Here is a 16358-nt window from a genome sequence, read left to right as displayed (position 1 = left end):
AGTTGCATTATAAAATAAAAGAGAAAAGTTACATTATATTTAAACATTTATCCATATATTTTTACAAATACTCGTAATACTTGAGCTAGACTTTGGTAATGTATGTCATTACAAGGAGGTGAGTCTACGTTATCTATGGGATTAATTTTTCGTTTGATATCGGTGTTTCCTTAACCAGAATCTGTCAGAAATATAAATTGACAAGCATAGTTGTTTTTGGTGTAGAGCAGATTTCAAATCTTAATCTCTTGAATGTAATTTTTTAAAGTAGTAAATTACTAGACCAAGATGCTCTCGCTAAACTTTATAATTCAGATTAATGACTACCAGTGTCAACTTACTACTGGCTTGATATTCTGTCCATTGCACGGAAATGCTCATATTTATAGCTAAGCGGCGTCCGACATTAATACTATCTACTTGTAGCTATACCATAAACAATCTAGCCTCAACATTGTTTAATCTCGTTAATGGATACTAAGTAATAGTGAATTGAACTAAATATTTTAGATTTTCATAATTAACATACTAACATACTATCTGATCAAAGCCTAAATAATTTTATTGATGATAAAGTAAATATTCTTATTTACTGTAAAGTTACTTGTATGAAGACCCGGTCAATACAAATAATGTATATTAAACACGAAAATTTAAAAATAACTATTCAACTTTTTTTCTTACAATTTATAATATTCATAAACAGAGAGAGAGAGCAGGTTTTATCATGAAGAGTGGAAACTTCGAAACCAGTGCAGCGACTTGAGAATGTTATATCAAAGGGACTATGAATTATGTTATTATGTATACAGTTCACAAAGTTATCAATACCCGGCCGAAATAAGGGCGGATCTGTAATAATCACTAGTCTGTAATAAAAATCTAGAATTTTCTATGTTAAGTATCAAAAGTGGTACACTAAAGGAAAAGGCAAATCAGAAGCAAATAGTTTTTGTAACTGCAAATTTATTTATAATTGTATATATTTTATAAAAAAAAACTTAATATTTTGTCTTCTATAACCATTGAGACGGACATTGGTTATTATCCGGATGTCCGAGTTGTTCCATGAAATAGGTCTCGAAGGATAAATTGAAGGTTTGACCTTAGAGTTTTTCGAGAAAGGCGACTATGAGGTTATCGCTTATGATGTTTTATCTTTTAGTAAATCCATTTACAGTAAGAAAGTCGATAATCTTTTAGGGGAAGTAATATAGTAAAAGCATGGACGTCATTATAGGTCAACTATTATTATGTGTACATAGAAATAACTTTCATATATATACATAGTATTTCATATATATACATAGTATAAAATGAAGTCACTACCGCATTCTATTCGCTTGGATCTTTTAAATTACGCAACGAAATTTAATACAATTTTTAATTATAGAGTGATTCAAGAGCTTATATGATTAGGCTTACGTGTACATTCAAGCGAAGCCGGGGCGGGTAGCTAGTACTACAATAAATTAATAATTCATATATTTATGATTCTTGTCAAATCTTAATGAAGTTGAAAATATCTAATTATACGGACACTATATCTATAAAGAAACATACTTATTAACTAACTTTGTTCTGCAAATAAACTATAAAACAAACGAATAAAAATGAATAAGTAAAATTACTTCATGTACTCGCTTAAAATTTTTTATAAAAATCTCTGCGGGTAATATATCAAATAATGTATAATAAAGGTACAAATATGGTCGAACCTTTTTAATTTTAATAATCCGTAATTTAGATTTCATGTCTTATCAAAATAAAGACAATACAAAATAAGATCAGCTAAGCTAAACATAATTAAGTGAACTATACAATTTACATTTAAATTTGTTAAAAATAAAGGAAATTTAGGATTAACAGTGCTGAAGGTTGTGCACATTTAATTTTGAAGCTTCTCTGTAGTAAAAATCCAGATTACAGACATTTCGAACGTGTTCATAAAAGTTGAAATCTAAACTTATGCAGTAAAATTACATTGTATATTTTCTGTCTCAGGTTGATTCCCCATCGGCCTTACGAGCTGATCTAAAACTCAAATTATCTGTATTTGAAGAGGTCTGTTTGCAAGATTTTAATGTATGATTCATTTTATCGTCTAATTTAAAAAGCTATTCTTAGATAAGAAAATGAAAAAAGATATCTATATTATTTTCCATTAAGATATACTCGTTACGTATACTTTAATTTTAATAATAGCTAAAATCTTAAATATAAACCAAAATTATACCGCAAGACAATATGATAATTGAACTATTAATTGAGAACTAGGGATTTATTTATATATTACAGCCTTAAGACGAAAAATTAAACATTTGGTCGACTCCAAATATCTTTATACATATAAATTTCTATTTGTGATTTTCTCAGATCCGGAAACACCAACATCAAACCTAGACCAGGAAGCAAGTCTCACAGACTAATTTATTTTGACAGACTTGCTTCTTACCATATTAGATTAAAATATGAGCTTGTCATTTCTTGCGTTTACTATGTATATAATATTTCTAAGTAATCTGGATGACATGAAGAAATAATTAATTGTTTATTTCAGTCACATTATTGTTATAACTACTGGATTAATAACTGATAATTAATATGTATACCAAAACATCCAATATTGTAACAATACTTGTACGTATTTTATAATTTTAATATTATTACAGACGTAGGATTTGTATTGAACGTAGTTCAAAGCAGGTTTCTTACAACAAGAATTATTACATTGCCTAACGTAACATCGACTTAGTTGCCAAAATTGAACAAAGCAAAGACTAGTAGCGCACGCCAGCTATTTCTTGGCTGAGATAAAAAGATGCCTCAATAGCAAACCCTTTATAAAAGAAAGGTGCTCAATGGCTTCATTCCGATTTTATGTTTGTGATATATTTTGAACTGGTACAGATAGGTCCTCGGGCATAGGTTGCTGAGATTTCCTTTCTTTTTATAAATCGTAAAAAGGGACATCTTGCGGTTCTTTTTACTTTTTTATCATAATATATTATGAAAACAACAGTCACTTGACCATGCATTGTGAAGTCATAACTTTTGTTTTATAAGTGTATTTGCTTGATAGTCGTTCGTATACCTACTCTTTTACATTTATGTTTACGTCTCATGTAAAATATATACATACTACAAAGCCTAAAAATAAAAATATGGTTGAAGCGAATTTTATTGACAAATATTTTTCAAACCGAGCGTAGTTGGTATGTGCTGCTTATTGTAAGTATAGAATCAGAAAACTAAATCTCGCAGAAGAAACTTCGTTCATGGAGTGGCATAAATCATATATATTAACATATTTAACTAAAGGTCTTAGAAATTGCTTTGGCGACAGAATATTTAGTTGTGCCAACATGTTTTGTCAGTAGGTATTGGTTTTCACTAAAATTTGACTAGAATACGTTTACACATACATATTACATACAATTTATCACAAGGGATGTAGTTACGTAAAGAGCTTCGTCAGTATGATGTACATAAAAGAGGTAAGTGCACCTGCAGAGAGAGGAGACTAATGGTACAAAATGCACACTTCACATAAATACAACCTTGCATTTAGATAGAGATAAATGTTGCCATTGCCCTCACTGAGACCCTTGAGGTTTAACAGACTGAATACAATTATGTACGTGTACTTTTCATATTCACACTTTGTTTCTCTATCAAAATTATTTTAATAAATAACATTTAGTTTGTTAGAATAAAAATAAATTATATCAAAGCCAATATTGTTTCTATCTTATTAATACAGTGAGTCGACAATTATCAAAATTATAATTGTCGAATAGATATGTAAATATAATATTAGACATTATAAAATCATGTGACGGTACTTGTACAAACTACTAACGTGATATTATAAATAATCTTATTATTAATATTATAAACGCGAAAGTTTGTGAGTGTGATATGAATGGATGTTTATTACTCTTTCATGCAAAAACTACCGAACCGATTTTTATGAAATTTTACAATAATATAGCTTATACAATTTTAGGCGCCTGAAACCGCATGCATTTAGTAATATCTTATCCGCATAGTCATTTAGTAATATCTCTAGACTGATATCAGGTTGGGTACCTGATAGATGTTACCTACCAAGAAGGTCTCTTGGAAGGTTCCAATGTTCCTGTGTAATGTAGAATAGTGATGATGCTTTTATACTAACTAATGGAAACGTCAACTGAGATAAATAGGTACGTTATTTATCATTAAATTATTCATGTTAAGACCTCATAAACTATACTAACAATCCTTTCATGCCTGATCAAAATTCTGGTAATATTATGCTTCGCCAAAGATCCTGTCTCTACCTCTATACTAGTCATGATGTTTAATGCTACTTAATGAAAACGTCAATAGAGGTAAATAGGTACATTATTTATCAGTAAATTATTCATGTTAAGACCTCATAAACTATACTAACAATCCTTTCATGCGTGATCACAATTCTGGTAATTTTATGCTTTGCCATAGATCCTGTGTTCTCATATAATTTGACTTAGATTAACATTATTATCTTCCTACGAAATGTTATTTCAGATTTAGGTAGGTAAAATTCAAAATACCGAGAAATCGAATCAACCCGTTTTCCGTCTTGAATCATGGTTATTACTTGTCAAATCCAGTTTCCTATTAATTTATTCTAGAAATCTTATAAATCCAATTAACGCGAAGTGAGAGAGTTTTATGGATTATTTTCAATTTACTATTTTTCTTAATAGCAAACGACAAGTGATGTTTATACCTTTTAGCAAAATTAATTAATTAACTTTTTATCGTTTATATTTATATAAAATCGAATATCATTCACATCTGTTTAATTACAGCAAGAGATTTTCAATTTAATGGTAGATTAATTTTGTGCAAAATATTTTTTTACCGAAACTAAATTGAATGGGAGTAAAACTGATTTAATCCATAAAATAAACTAGTTGACTGATTTGGTAAGTTAAATCCTTGTTAAAATGAAGTCCTTGTAAATTGAAGTTATAGTAGAGACACATAGCTCGGAGAATCAACGAACAGAAGAAATTTCTTAAGTGTCGACTATATACAGATAAATGTAATGAAAGATCCCAGTTAGATAGTGCTGTAAACTCAGTTGTATTGCATTCAGAATCTAATTCTCTTTTAGTACGTCTACATATTTTTTTAATGACAAGCCATGTTCAGGAGTTAGAACCTAGAGTCTAGAACCCTAGAATTCATTTACACAAAGCAACATGCTATATTAAGTGGATGATAATATTATTATAACAGGTTATAATAGAAAATAGAGTGAGCCAAACCTAATCCTCAGAGGCGCCGGCTATTGCGACATAATAAATTATATCTGTGCGCTATCTGCCGTGATTAATACTGTTACATTAATATAGCCCTAAAATGGATTGCTTCAACTTTTGTGTATCCAAACATACGACATGATACTGAAACAAAAATTGTTTTATATGAAAGGACTATCGGCAAGGTCATATTGGTTTCTTAGCCCTTGATTGCATCAATATGTATCTTGTATTTTTGACAGTAATTGTGTATTCTTTTTATTATCAAATAAAATTGTATTTATAATATTTATTTCACGGAGAAAGCACAACCTACTCCTACCTCATGAATATGAGAAAGCACAACTAGGGGTTAAAGCAACTCATGTTTAGCCAAATTTAAATCAGGACATAATGCTAAACCTGGGCCACATAATACTTAGAAATAATAAAGATGAATGATGCAAAGCAACGATTATAATTACACTTAAGTAAAATAATACCTTGGTTATATATATTATATATTTATATAGGCTAATAAGACATCCCGAAGAAACTGTAGGTTCGACCTAATGTGAACGAGCTCTAACACAACACCTATTTATTTGAAGTGTTATTTCTATAAAGGGTTTCTAAAATAGGTCAGTCTATTACGCTACAGGTTTCTTTATTTTTATGTGTAAACACTGTGTTACGGGTTGTTGAAAAATACGAGTATATTATCGTTGCGGATATTGCGATAGTGTACTCTAATATTCGTATCGAATAGTGCGGCTCGGATGTAATATTTTATCCGATAATGAAAAATAACTTTATTGAAGTTTATAATCACTGACAACAGATAAAATAAAAAAATCTGTGATAATATGGCGAAGTAGCAGTATAGTTAAATATAGGTATCTTGATTAGAGCTGCTTAATGTTTTAATGTTTTAATTTAATTAAAAACAATAGTGTTTTTCTTTAAACAGCAATAATACCCACACGACTTTTGTCCCTTAGTTTTATCTTAGTCATAACGTATTGTTATATAGCATATAGCCTTCCTCGATAAATTAGGTATCCAACATTAATATTATTTTTAAAATCAGACCGGTGACCTCAAACATCCAAACTTACAAACTTGAAGTCTTCATTATCATTTCATGGTATAAAATAAAGTCGGTATCGCTGTCTGTCCCTATGTATGCTTAAATCTTTAAAACTACGCAACAGATTTAGAAACGGTTTTTTAATAGATAGAGTGATTCTAGAGGAAAGTTTATATATATAATACATGTACACACGGCACGTGTGTAGCCGGGGCGTGTAGCTAATTAGCCATACTTTACAAGAAATACATAATAACATATTTTTCATCGAAGGTAGAATGTAACAGAAGACCATAAAATCAAGCACGAATTGAGATTTGTACTTCCTCTCAATTTTTTTATACTTACTGTATTTGTGGAAAACTACTTTAAATATGTAGTTGCTTACTAAAGTCTAGTATAATAAGTAAAATTGTACCTAGGTAAAAAAACCATTGCAGAATAATGAAGTTTGTTAGTGAAATTTTCAGTAATATTTCAAAATTTCAAATTTTCAATATGTCATTTTCTCATATTTCTAGCAGCCTGTCAAAATATTTTAATTTTTGTAGGCAAGTATACCTAGTACTTCTCAACCATATTACATAATTTAAATTATAACATACAACAGATTGTTTATGAACCATTTAAGTATCACATTGACAATTTTTTTTTTAAAAAGAAAATATTTATAATTTATTAGAATTTATATTTTATTTCTTTCGCGCATTTTTCTCTTGTAATTAGGATACTAGGCTAGGCAGAAAAGCTACGTTCCTTACCTTTCTTCCAAGGAATTCAGAAATTAAAAAATAACAGGTCCATGTTGGATTTTCATTAAACTTTGCATCCCGCTGTTTTAGCCTTAAGTCAGTAAAGATGTATTTTACTCCTATTCTGTGAGAGGTATATAGTTACATTCTGAACGGTATGGTAAATGTATAGCGTTTTAATTTGGTGTAATATAATTACAAATAATAATAATAATAATATTCATTTAATCCACACAAGGAATCTTACAATGCAAATAAATTTTATTAAAACTTACAAGTTATTCCTTTTGAGAGTCTGGAGTCTGTACTATATCGAAACCTGTACAACAGATCTCCAAATTACGTATGGATTTAACGATAGCATGCAAGTCGGGGTTTACAACCCCGACTTGCATCCAAAAAGGTCTATAGTCCTAATCTGACCGAAATAAGAAAAAAAAATGTGCATTAATTTGCAGATATGCCTGATTACTCAGTTCAAGGAACACCAATAACAGAGTAAAAATATCCGTGACACAGCGGCAGGCTCGCTCCCTACTACGCTGAATTAATATAGCCAGCGTTATTTGGAGTTATGTGCTGAGTTCATAATGATTATCGACATCATTATGAATCATCAATATTTATTTATTTATCAGCTGATTTTGTACTGGTATATCATGGTTTACAGTACTTGATGGATTTATATCATTTTCTTAAATTCCGCTACAATTAGCATTTGTGACACTAGTCAAGTTTCCACACCGAATATTTGTAATATTCGGTGTGGAAACTTGACCAGCGTTACGACCTTCTCTAGTGCCGATCAAATTCGGACCGTTATTGAAATGGACTTCCGCAAAATAACACCTAATTCAATTAAATATGGTTTACAGTGTCGAAAGCTTAGCTGTAATCTGTATAGATGACGTCAGCTGAAGCGAGAGTCGACAGCCTTTAGTACATCCGACATAAAGCATGCTAGGTTCGTTAACGCAGAACGGGCCTTAATAAATATTTATGTATCGAGACTACCCCATCCCGGATAAGAGTCGTGACTATGCTATATATTGTTCTTAGATCTAACTATTCCCGTGGCTAAAACCGCGTGAATTTGGGTAACAACCACATAAACGAAAAGTGTTTCGTATAATTTCTCGATAAATGGCTCCGTTAGCTGCTAATAAACTACTAAGGGAAAAAACGAAAACAGGAAACAAAAATAGACAGAACACATCCCTCCCATACCCTCGGTCATAAAATAGTGCGAAAATTCAAAATGTTATTACACGAAACGTGTTAGCGAAATATGAAATGTTCTATACAATGTTATTTATTTGGGCAGTGACTATTTATTTTATATTACATAAACTGCAGCTTTGGTTGAAGATTAATATTACAACAATGTTATTCATGTTTACTCAAAATCGTTTACTGATTTTTATAATAGATTTTTTTAAATTAAAATAATTTTGTATGTATTTTTTAATGTCTTCTACACCGCACGGCTATGGTCAGACATATGCCATTAAATGATAAATTAAGGAAGACAATATAGCAAACAGCCAATTACATCAAAACTTACTTCATATGCTTTCGCGATGCTCATATAAAATAATTCATAAGAATTCTAAATAATATTTTCGTATGTAATGAGTTATTATGATGTACAAACATAAACATAATACCTACGTTTGAGGAACATACATAATCCAATGAAACGATATTCCGCTTTGTTTATTATTAGTTATTTAAACATTTTCAGTTGGTACTCTGACAGTTAATTAATGGCACAGATTTAGCGGTCGAAATTTTACCACTCAAAGATTAGCTTGGCTTCATCCCAATGTTTCCCAAAGCACTTACACTGTAATTGCAGACATTTTACCTTTTGAATGGGCGATTTAATAGGTAAATATAAGAATCTACCATTTTCCTTTCGTAACGACTTTTTTAATAGCTGTTGTCTAATCCTTGGCTTCCGTTAAACCTAAGTAGGTACAAATGTTCATTCTATACCAGATCTACTCAAGTTTGCAATTCGTGAGTTGCATTTTTTATTATTTTCAATAATAATAATAATAATAATAAACTTTATTCATAAATGCACGGTACAATTAAATATAGTTAGCCCTGGCTTTCGATTTAGGTGAAACCTGTGTCACGAAAGTTTCTGTAAACATTTTTTGGTACATCTGCAGTTGTGTACATAAAGGAATACAAAAAAAAAAAAAATGTATAAAGAGACGATTCTTTTTGACATATTGTGTTATTTTACGAATGAGATAAGAAACAGTACTGCTCATTTAGTAATGAAAACTATCTTATTTACAATTTGAGATAAATTTGTAAATAATGATCAGTAATTTGTCTGTTTGTTTGTTGTTTTATATGTTAATTTGTAGCAACTTTGTCACTGAATGGAAACACCCACAACAAATTTAAACCTATCCGAAATACGACAGTAGGTTTACTGTGCCATGTAAAATTCTACTATACTCAGTGAAATATAACTAGGTCTGGTGTTACTTAATCACGACTTCGACAGCAGACAATGGTCTAACTACTCAAAAAATTTGAGATTACATTAATGAATAATTATTAGTACTGAAAAAAGAGGATTGGATTTTATTACTTCCGTGGCCTGCACACAGATACGGCTTACAGCTTGGGCATTACTGCTATAGATTACCGCAAACTAGTTTAGTCTGTGTTTCGGCAGAGTTAAGTGATCAAGCGGGTATTAGATAGAAGCTGTTTCACGATAGACCACTTTGACGTATTGGCTAATTAGGAGTTAATGTGTCATTAATTAAACCCAAAATTTTACTATCGTATTAACAAAAATTTACAATTAAGAAATATTAATAACATGTTTTAATGATCTGTACCTATTTTATAAACAAAGAAGTATAACGTTATGTTAATAATAGTGAAAAGTGACTAAAACATAGATTTTGTAAATGTATTAGTGTATGAAAAGATAGTAATATTTTACTAATAATAAGTAATAATTAGATTCCATAGGTTAATAATAGTAAAAAATTTAATATCGTGATCATTATTGTTAATTATTGTTAAACTAGCTACTCTCCCCGGCTTCGCACGGGTGTATATGTATTATATATATATAAACCGTTCTCTTGAATCACTCTATCTATTAAAAAAGATCGCATCAAAATACGTTGTGTAGTTTTAAAGATTTAAGCATACATAGGGGCAGACAGAGACGACGACTTTGTTTTATACTATGTAATGATAATGATATTGCACCTAATCTTAATCTATTGGATTAAGATTAGGTGCAATATCATTATCATTACATGAATTTTACAAGGTGACAATTCTGTCGCACATAACAATTATGAATATCACCGTAGGTGCTATTCTGGTTGGTGTATATGTAGACTTAATTGTAATCTAAACAATGGAAGGATTTAATATGTACAGTAAACTAAACCAATTTGGATTTTGTTTTCAAGTATTATTTGATTAATTTAGATACTAATTAAGATATCGTCTGATCGTTGCTTTAACGCATTTAGTTAGATTGTTATCCGTTAATCTGTTGTTAAGCGTTAAACTTTAACGATTCAACTTAATTAACGGAAAAGCAATAAATATTAAACTCTAGGTTTAAAGGAGAAATTAGATTGAAATCTAGTTTAAATGTATACGATTATTTTTTCTAATAATCTATGCTTACTATTTATTTACTCAATTTGTAAAAGTATATAATATTTAATACTTAAAGTATATAATAATATGTACACAGAGGCTACTTCTAGTAATGCTTATTTTCAGTTCCTACAGACGAAATCGTAAGAAATTATGGGAACTATGGAGAACTATCTCCTATTAATATTAATAACCCAACAAAGAATTGAATACAAAGACGGTACGGTAATACAAATTATTTTATGTTATATAGGACATAGCTTGGATTGGATTAGTATATTCACTCAAAAAGGTTCTTTGAAAATACTCACGGGAGATATCCGATTTCGCGTGGGTGAAGCCAAGAATATTGTATATAATATAATATTATAAACTAATGTATATACATACAGCTGCTAACATTGGTACCAGATATATTCATAAAATAAATTGAAATATGAATACAAAATTCAACTAGTAATGATATTTAAATTACTTTATTAACAAAAACTTTAGTAGAGTTTATAGCCAATATTTCTTAACTAAATCTGGAATCATAATCGAAGAATCGGAATATGAAGAAATGCAAAGAAAGTAATTAAAATTCGAATTTATATATATTTTATATCTATACGGAGAATAGAGGAATGTTCATTCGTCTGTGTGCGGCTGCCACAGACTATAAATTTCTAAAGCATAAGAAGCATCACTCGGACGTACATCGAGTTATAGTTACAGTAAATGCAGTACAAGACCGTAGAAATAAATGCAGGGTTGTAATATATAATGATTTCAGTAACTCTTAAACTTCTAAGAGCTTCAATTTAAGTATGTTGTACAAAATATAATAAAGAATTAACACTTACTTTAAATTCATTTATTATTTATATTTTAAATATAAATATTCATACTCCAAATTTAAAATATTTTAGGTTATACACATTATACGCTATTTTAGGTTAGATAGATATCTGAATTTGATTATATGACAATTGAAGTGCAAATATTAATATTGGTTCTTACATAATATATTTAATCATTTACCTTCTTAAAAGTATTGTTCCAAAATATCATAAATAATCAATACAAAATATAATTAACATTTTGTTTGTAGATGTAACTCAAAAGCCACAGAACTAATTTAAATAAAGTCTACAAATAATCTATTTCCAATATGTTAGTCACAAATGGCTTTTCATGTCCTTTTTGTACACTTTAGCACTTTCAAACAAAAAGAAACAACGGACAAAGCTAAAACAAAAGAATCTAAAAAACAATAAAAACTGGGCAGTCACTTCATCTTTCGTTTTTCCGTTCCATAAAGTTTTTAAATGGATCACAAACTTTTCGCGCCATGCGCGAGTAGCACAGATTAATAAAATTCGCAACTAGAATATGTTACTTTTTAAATGCGTTCGGAAACAGAGTAAGTGCCCGCGGGTGCTACGAGTGTTCGTAGCGTAGGTTACGTAGTTACTGCGATGTGAGTAGCGCAACGCGCCTGCGTAGCTTTGCGCTAACGGTTCTGCACTTCTGATACATTTCTGCTTCAATTAATCCCAGTTCTATACTCAATTACACCTTCTACTGTTGCTCTCTTGGTAGCAATTCTAAACTGTTAAGTACTGGTTATTGTATAGGTGATAAAACACCGACAAACTGTTAACTCTTTGGTTTATTACTCATCCCCATGAGTAGTAAAACATTACTTTGGAAAGTGCATTACATAGTTGTTCATAGTTTAAATTTTATACTTTATCTTTATGTTCACGTGAATTTCCTTTTGGAAGGTTAAGTAAATTAATTAAAATCTAAAACTTAAGTATTGATAAATGTCGTTAATGCATTTGGTTAAAAAAGAACGACGAATATACTAATTTTATATTTGACTATCTACTCTCCCCGACATCGCCCGGGTATATGTATTATTGTATATATAAATCTTCCTATTCCTGAGTTATTCTAGAATCAGTCTATCTATTTAAAAAACCGCTTCAAAATCCGTTGCGTAATTTCAAAGATTTAAGCATACAAAAGCAATAGGCAGCGACAGCAACTTTATTTTATTAGTCCAGGTAACTTTTGATATGTCCTCATATCACTCAGGCAAAGGGTTGTATTAAGATACTTCTTGGATCAATGTATTTTTTGTCTCCATTTCATTGTCCAAAATCTACTTAAAAATTGAAATTGACATATAAAGCGTTGTTGTGTTTCGAAGTCTACCACTGATAACTTTCGGGGTCTAAAGTCGAGGTCACTATGCCATAACCCTTTCGTGATTTATAAGCTAACTTTATTTTCATAGTTTCGCAGAGGGGTGAAGATTGTTTATGATACTTGTTGTAAGATAAATCCTAAATAGACAGATAGGTCCACCCGATAGTGTCTCACCAAATACTGCCCTAAGTAGATCTATTTAAAAAATATGAATTTTATAACTCTTCTATATTATGTGTACTTTTAACTGTATTCATTAAGAATATAATTACGAATTCGTAATTAATATGAATAAATTATTGATGAATTAAGAAATAGCTAGTAATTTCAGAGAAGATTACATATACAAAACATCGAAATATATACACGCTAATACTTAAGAAAATATTTTCTATATATGCGTATAATATTACTAAAAAAATACGTACTATTTTTAAATGCTTACTTGATTAAGATATCCATCATACTGAAAATATGCAATAATAACTTTTTGTTTAAGATATTGAAGGAAATTAACTAACAAATCAAAAGACAAATACTACACTAAATTAATACGGAACTCTGGAAATCATGGTTGGATGATCGGGCGTTTACGGGCCGTTTGTTTTCTTCCGTTATGTACGAATATTTTCGGCATTTCTTTTAATAAAACCACATTGTTCACTTTATGATGTCTCGAAGCGTCTGTACAAATTATATTTATTTGTGTGGAACTGCTTGAAAAGATCACGTGTATAATATATTTTTAGCAAAGTTTTGTTATTTGCTCAGTAACAAAATCTTAAATGTTTCCAAAATTGATAGCAACAGTGAACAAAAGAAGGACGTAATTAAGAAATTCTCATATCACAGATCCTATAGATTTAGTATTAACGTGTAAAAGTTAATTAGCGTAAATTTATTAATTTCAATTTAAATGTGAATATATGTGTCAACAAATTATGTCATTATTTGGGAGTACATATAGGTATTAATGAAACATAAAAAAATAGTATTGAAGTACAAATTATTTTGCATGGAAACGCGATGCAACAGGGAAGCTTTACGGCGCATCTTGACGTAAGATGGATACCCCACTCAGCATCTCCCCTCACGAGTTACACAAAACTCTATGAAGTTATTTTGCTTGTGGCTTGAATATTAACTTACTTATTTGTTGCCGTCGTAATATTGTCGACAAATTCAATTTTATATATTTAGCTAATTTTAATTACAAGTAAAGGTTTACGATTAGTGTTTAAATGTCAGAATAATAATAATTTTAGAAACATGAGTATATGAGTGATATAATTGTATATACAAAATAAAACAAATAGTTAGAATCTATGTATATTTTATTTTGTTATATTCCGTCCGTCTTGAAGAGTGCATGTTGAAATTTGTGTGTCTACATTTATTTTTATTAATGAAATTCAGTAAAATGTGAAATCACAAATCGGAAACTTATTACGGATTTCGAGTTATACATATATTGAATATAATAATTTGAATTCGAATAGCAACCAAACATATAAGTACATATATAATATGAATAAGGATTAATGAAATATATAAAGATGTTACATTTTTCGGACATGAAAGATATATTGTAGACTCATAGACTACCATAAATATATTATTACATATAAGGGATCTTGTTTATTTTCACGCTTGCGTCTACGGGCGGCTTATAAAATGTCTGATAATATTTCTTTTCTTATTTTCTTTGTTACGGGTACCTTTTTGTTAGTTACTGATAGACATCGGCAAATACAAGGGTTTAAGTTAAGTAAATATCACAATAAATAGGTATACAATATAAAAATATATTAACTTAACATTAACCGTAGGTTAGGTTAAAGGAGACACACAGTAATCAATTTAAATTATCATTATTACTGGCTTTTCCTTAAAATATGAATTAAAATAAAACAATCCATTCAATATCCCTATCCACCTTTACACTAGATAAATGTAAGTACATTAAATGTCTATGTACTTTGTATAAAAAAGTAAATAGTATTAATAACTTCATTAAAGGTATATTATAGTAATTTATTTATTATACAAGATTATTATTGAGTTAAATACTTCGTAATAATGTTATCGATTTCATAAGTACTTATTAAAATGTAAACAGGCAGATCTAAATGATAAAAATTGTCAAATTGATATTGGAGTCTTGCACTTTTTGGTAATTAGTTGAAAGTTATCAATTTCACACTAAACAGAACCAACTAAGAATGCATGAAATCAGTTTCAGTTGCAGCTAATATTTGCTACATTTCCTTATGACAAGGTGAACGTATTCTGCTAAATAAAGTAATGTAAAGGCGGCAGTAATCGGTTTGAATTAGTAAATTCAAATAATAATAAAGCCAATCAAACAATTACTCACCCATATACCGTATAACCAACGTGACTCAAACCCTAACAAGTTTAGGTAAAGTGTGTTTAAAATACAATTTATTCTTGACTATTATATTTAGCTTCATGAAAAATACCAGGGTAAGCGGCAACAATGGAAAACAACATTTTACGATTTAAACAGACATGTTTCGTTTCCTTTTCATTAACCAAATATAAACTTATTTTTAATCTAGTCTTTTTATACCAAGTCACCTAAAGTAGAGCAATATTCTCTTTTCAATCATTGTCCTTTTGGCATTTTGAATTTGCATTTCTTAATGTTATACTAGTGGTGAGTCACTAGTATAAAATTAAGTCTATCGTCCTCATGGAGCGGTATATGGGACAGTAATTGTATAAATTATGTGTATGTTCATATTGTTCATACATATACCGGCTGGAAGAAATTCTTTGAAGGAAATAATTATCTCTAAAGGATCCCCAGCAGCTGATCAAAATTAATACGTAGTATTGAAGAAGTAACCTGAGAAAAACGAAGTCAGGGATTTATTCTAGACAATTTATGGATACATCCTTATAAGAAATGCACTATACCTATCAAAACAAATTGGAGTCTACCATTACTATAATTATTTATTTATTTAAAAATCAAGGCACTGAAACGACAAGTTTATATTGTCTTTTTTTTACTATTACTGAAAATTTGCTATTTGTATAAAAACACTCACTTGGAATGCACATAAAAAGTTTCAAACTTCCAAGTTGGCAGAGTTAAGAAACAATGTTTGCTCAGCATCACCTAGCAGAGTCTCTGGGGAATCGGATACACGACAACAAAAGATAAAAGTAAACGACAAGTAAAACTACACTCCTCACGTAAAAATGTATATATATCATGTAACGAAGTATTTGTTCAACTATGGACCGTCTGCATCAATAAAACTAGAAAGTACTAGAAACTGTCTGCAATACTATTGTACAAGAAGTGCTTTTACTGCAGATGTTTTTACTAATTTTTAAAAATTATACTTCTGT

At 29.7% G+C, this 16358-nt stretch overlaps 1 protein-coding gene across 1 annotated transcript in view; it reads right to left on the bottom strand.

Annotated features, from left to right (window-relative positions):
* LOC131849399 (zwei Ig domain protein zig-8-like) overlaps positions 1 to 12198 on the bottom strand; it is a 42267-nt gene extending 30069 nt beyond the window's left edge. The window contains exon 1 of the mRNA XM_059199468.1: positions 11799 to 12198. The gene's annotated coding sequence lies outside the window, so the exon portion shown is untranslated. The remainder of the gene's footprint in view (positions 1 to 11798) is intronic.
* Positions 12199 to 16358: the final 4160 nt, after the last annotated feature.

The sequence above is a fragment of the Achroia grisella genome, unplaced genomic scaffold, assembly GCF_030625045.1.
Source record: "Achroia grisella isolate CSIRO2021 unplaced genomic scaffold, CSIRO_AGI_Agris_v1 utg642, whole genome shotgun sequence".
NCBI classification, from domain to species: Eukaryota; Metazoa; Arthropoda; class Insecta; order Lepidoptera; family Pyralidae; genus Achroia; species Achroia grisella.
The sequence above is the reverse complement of the archived record's forward strand: the minus strand, read 5'-3'. Positions and strand labels throughout refer to the sequence as shown.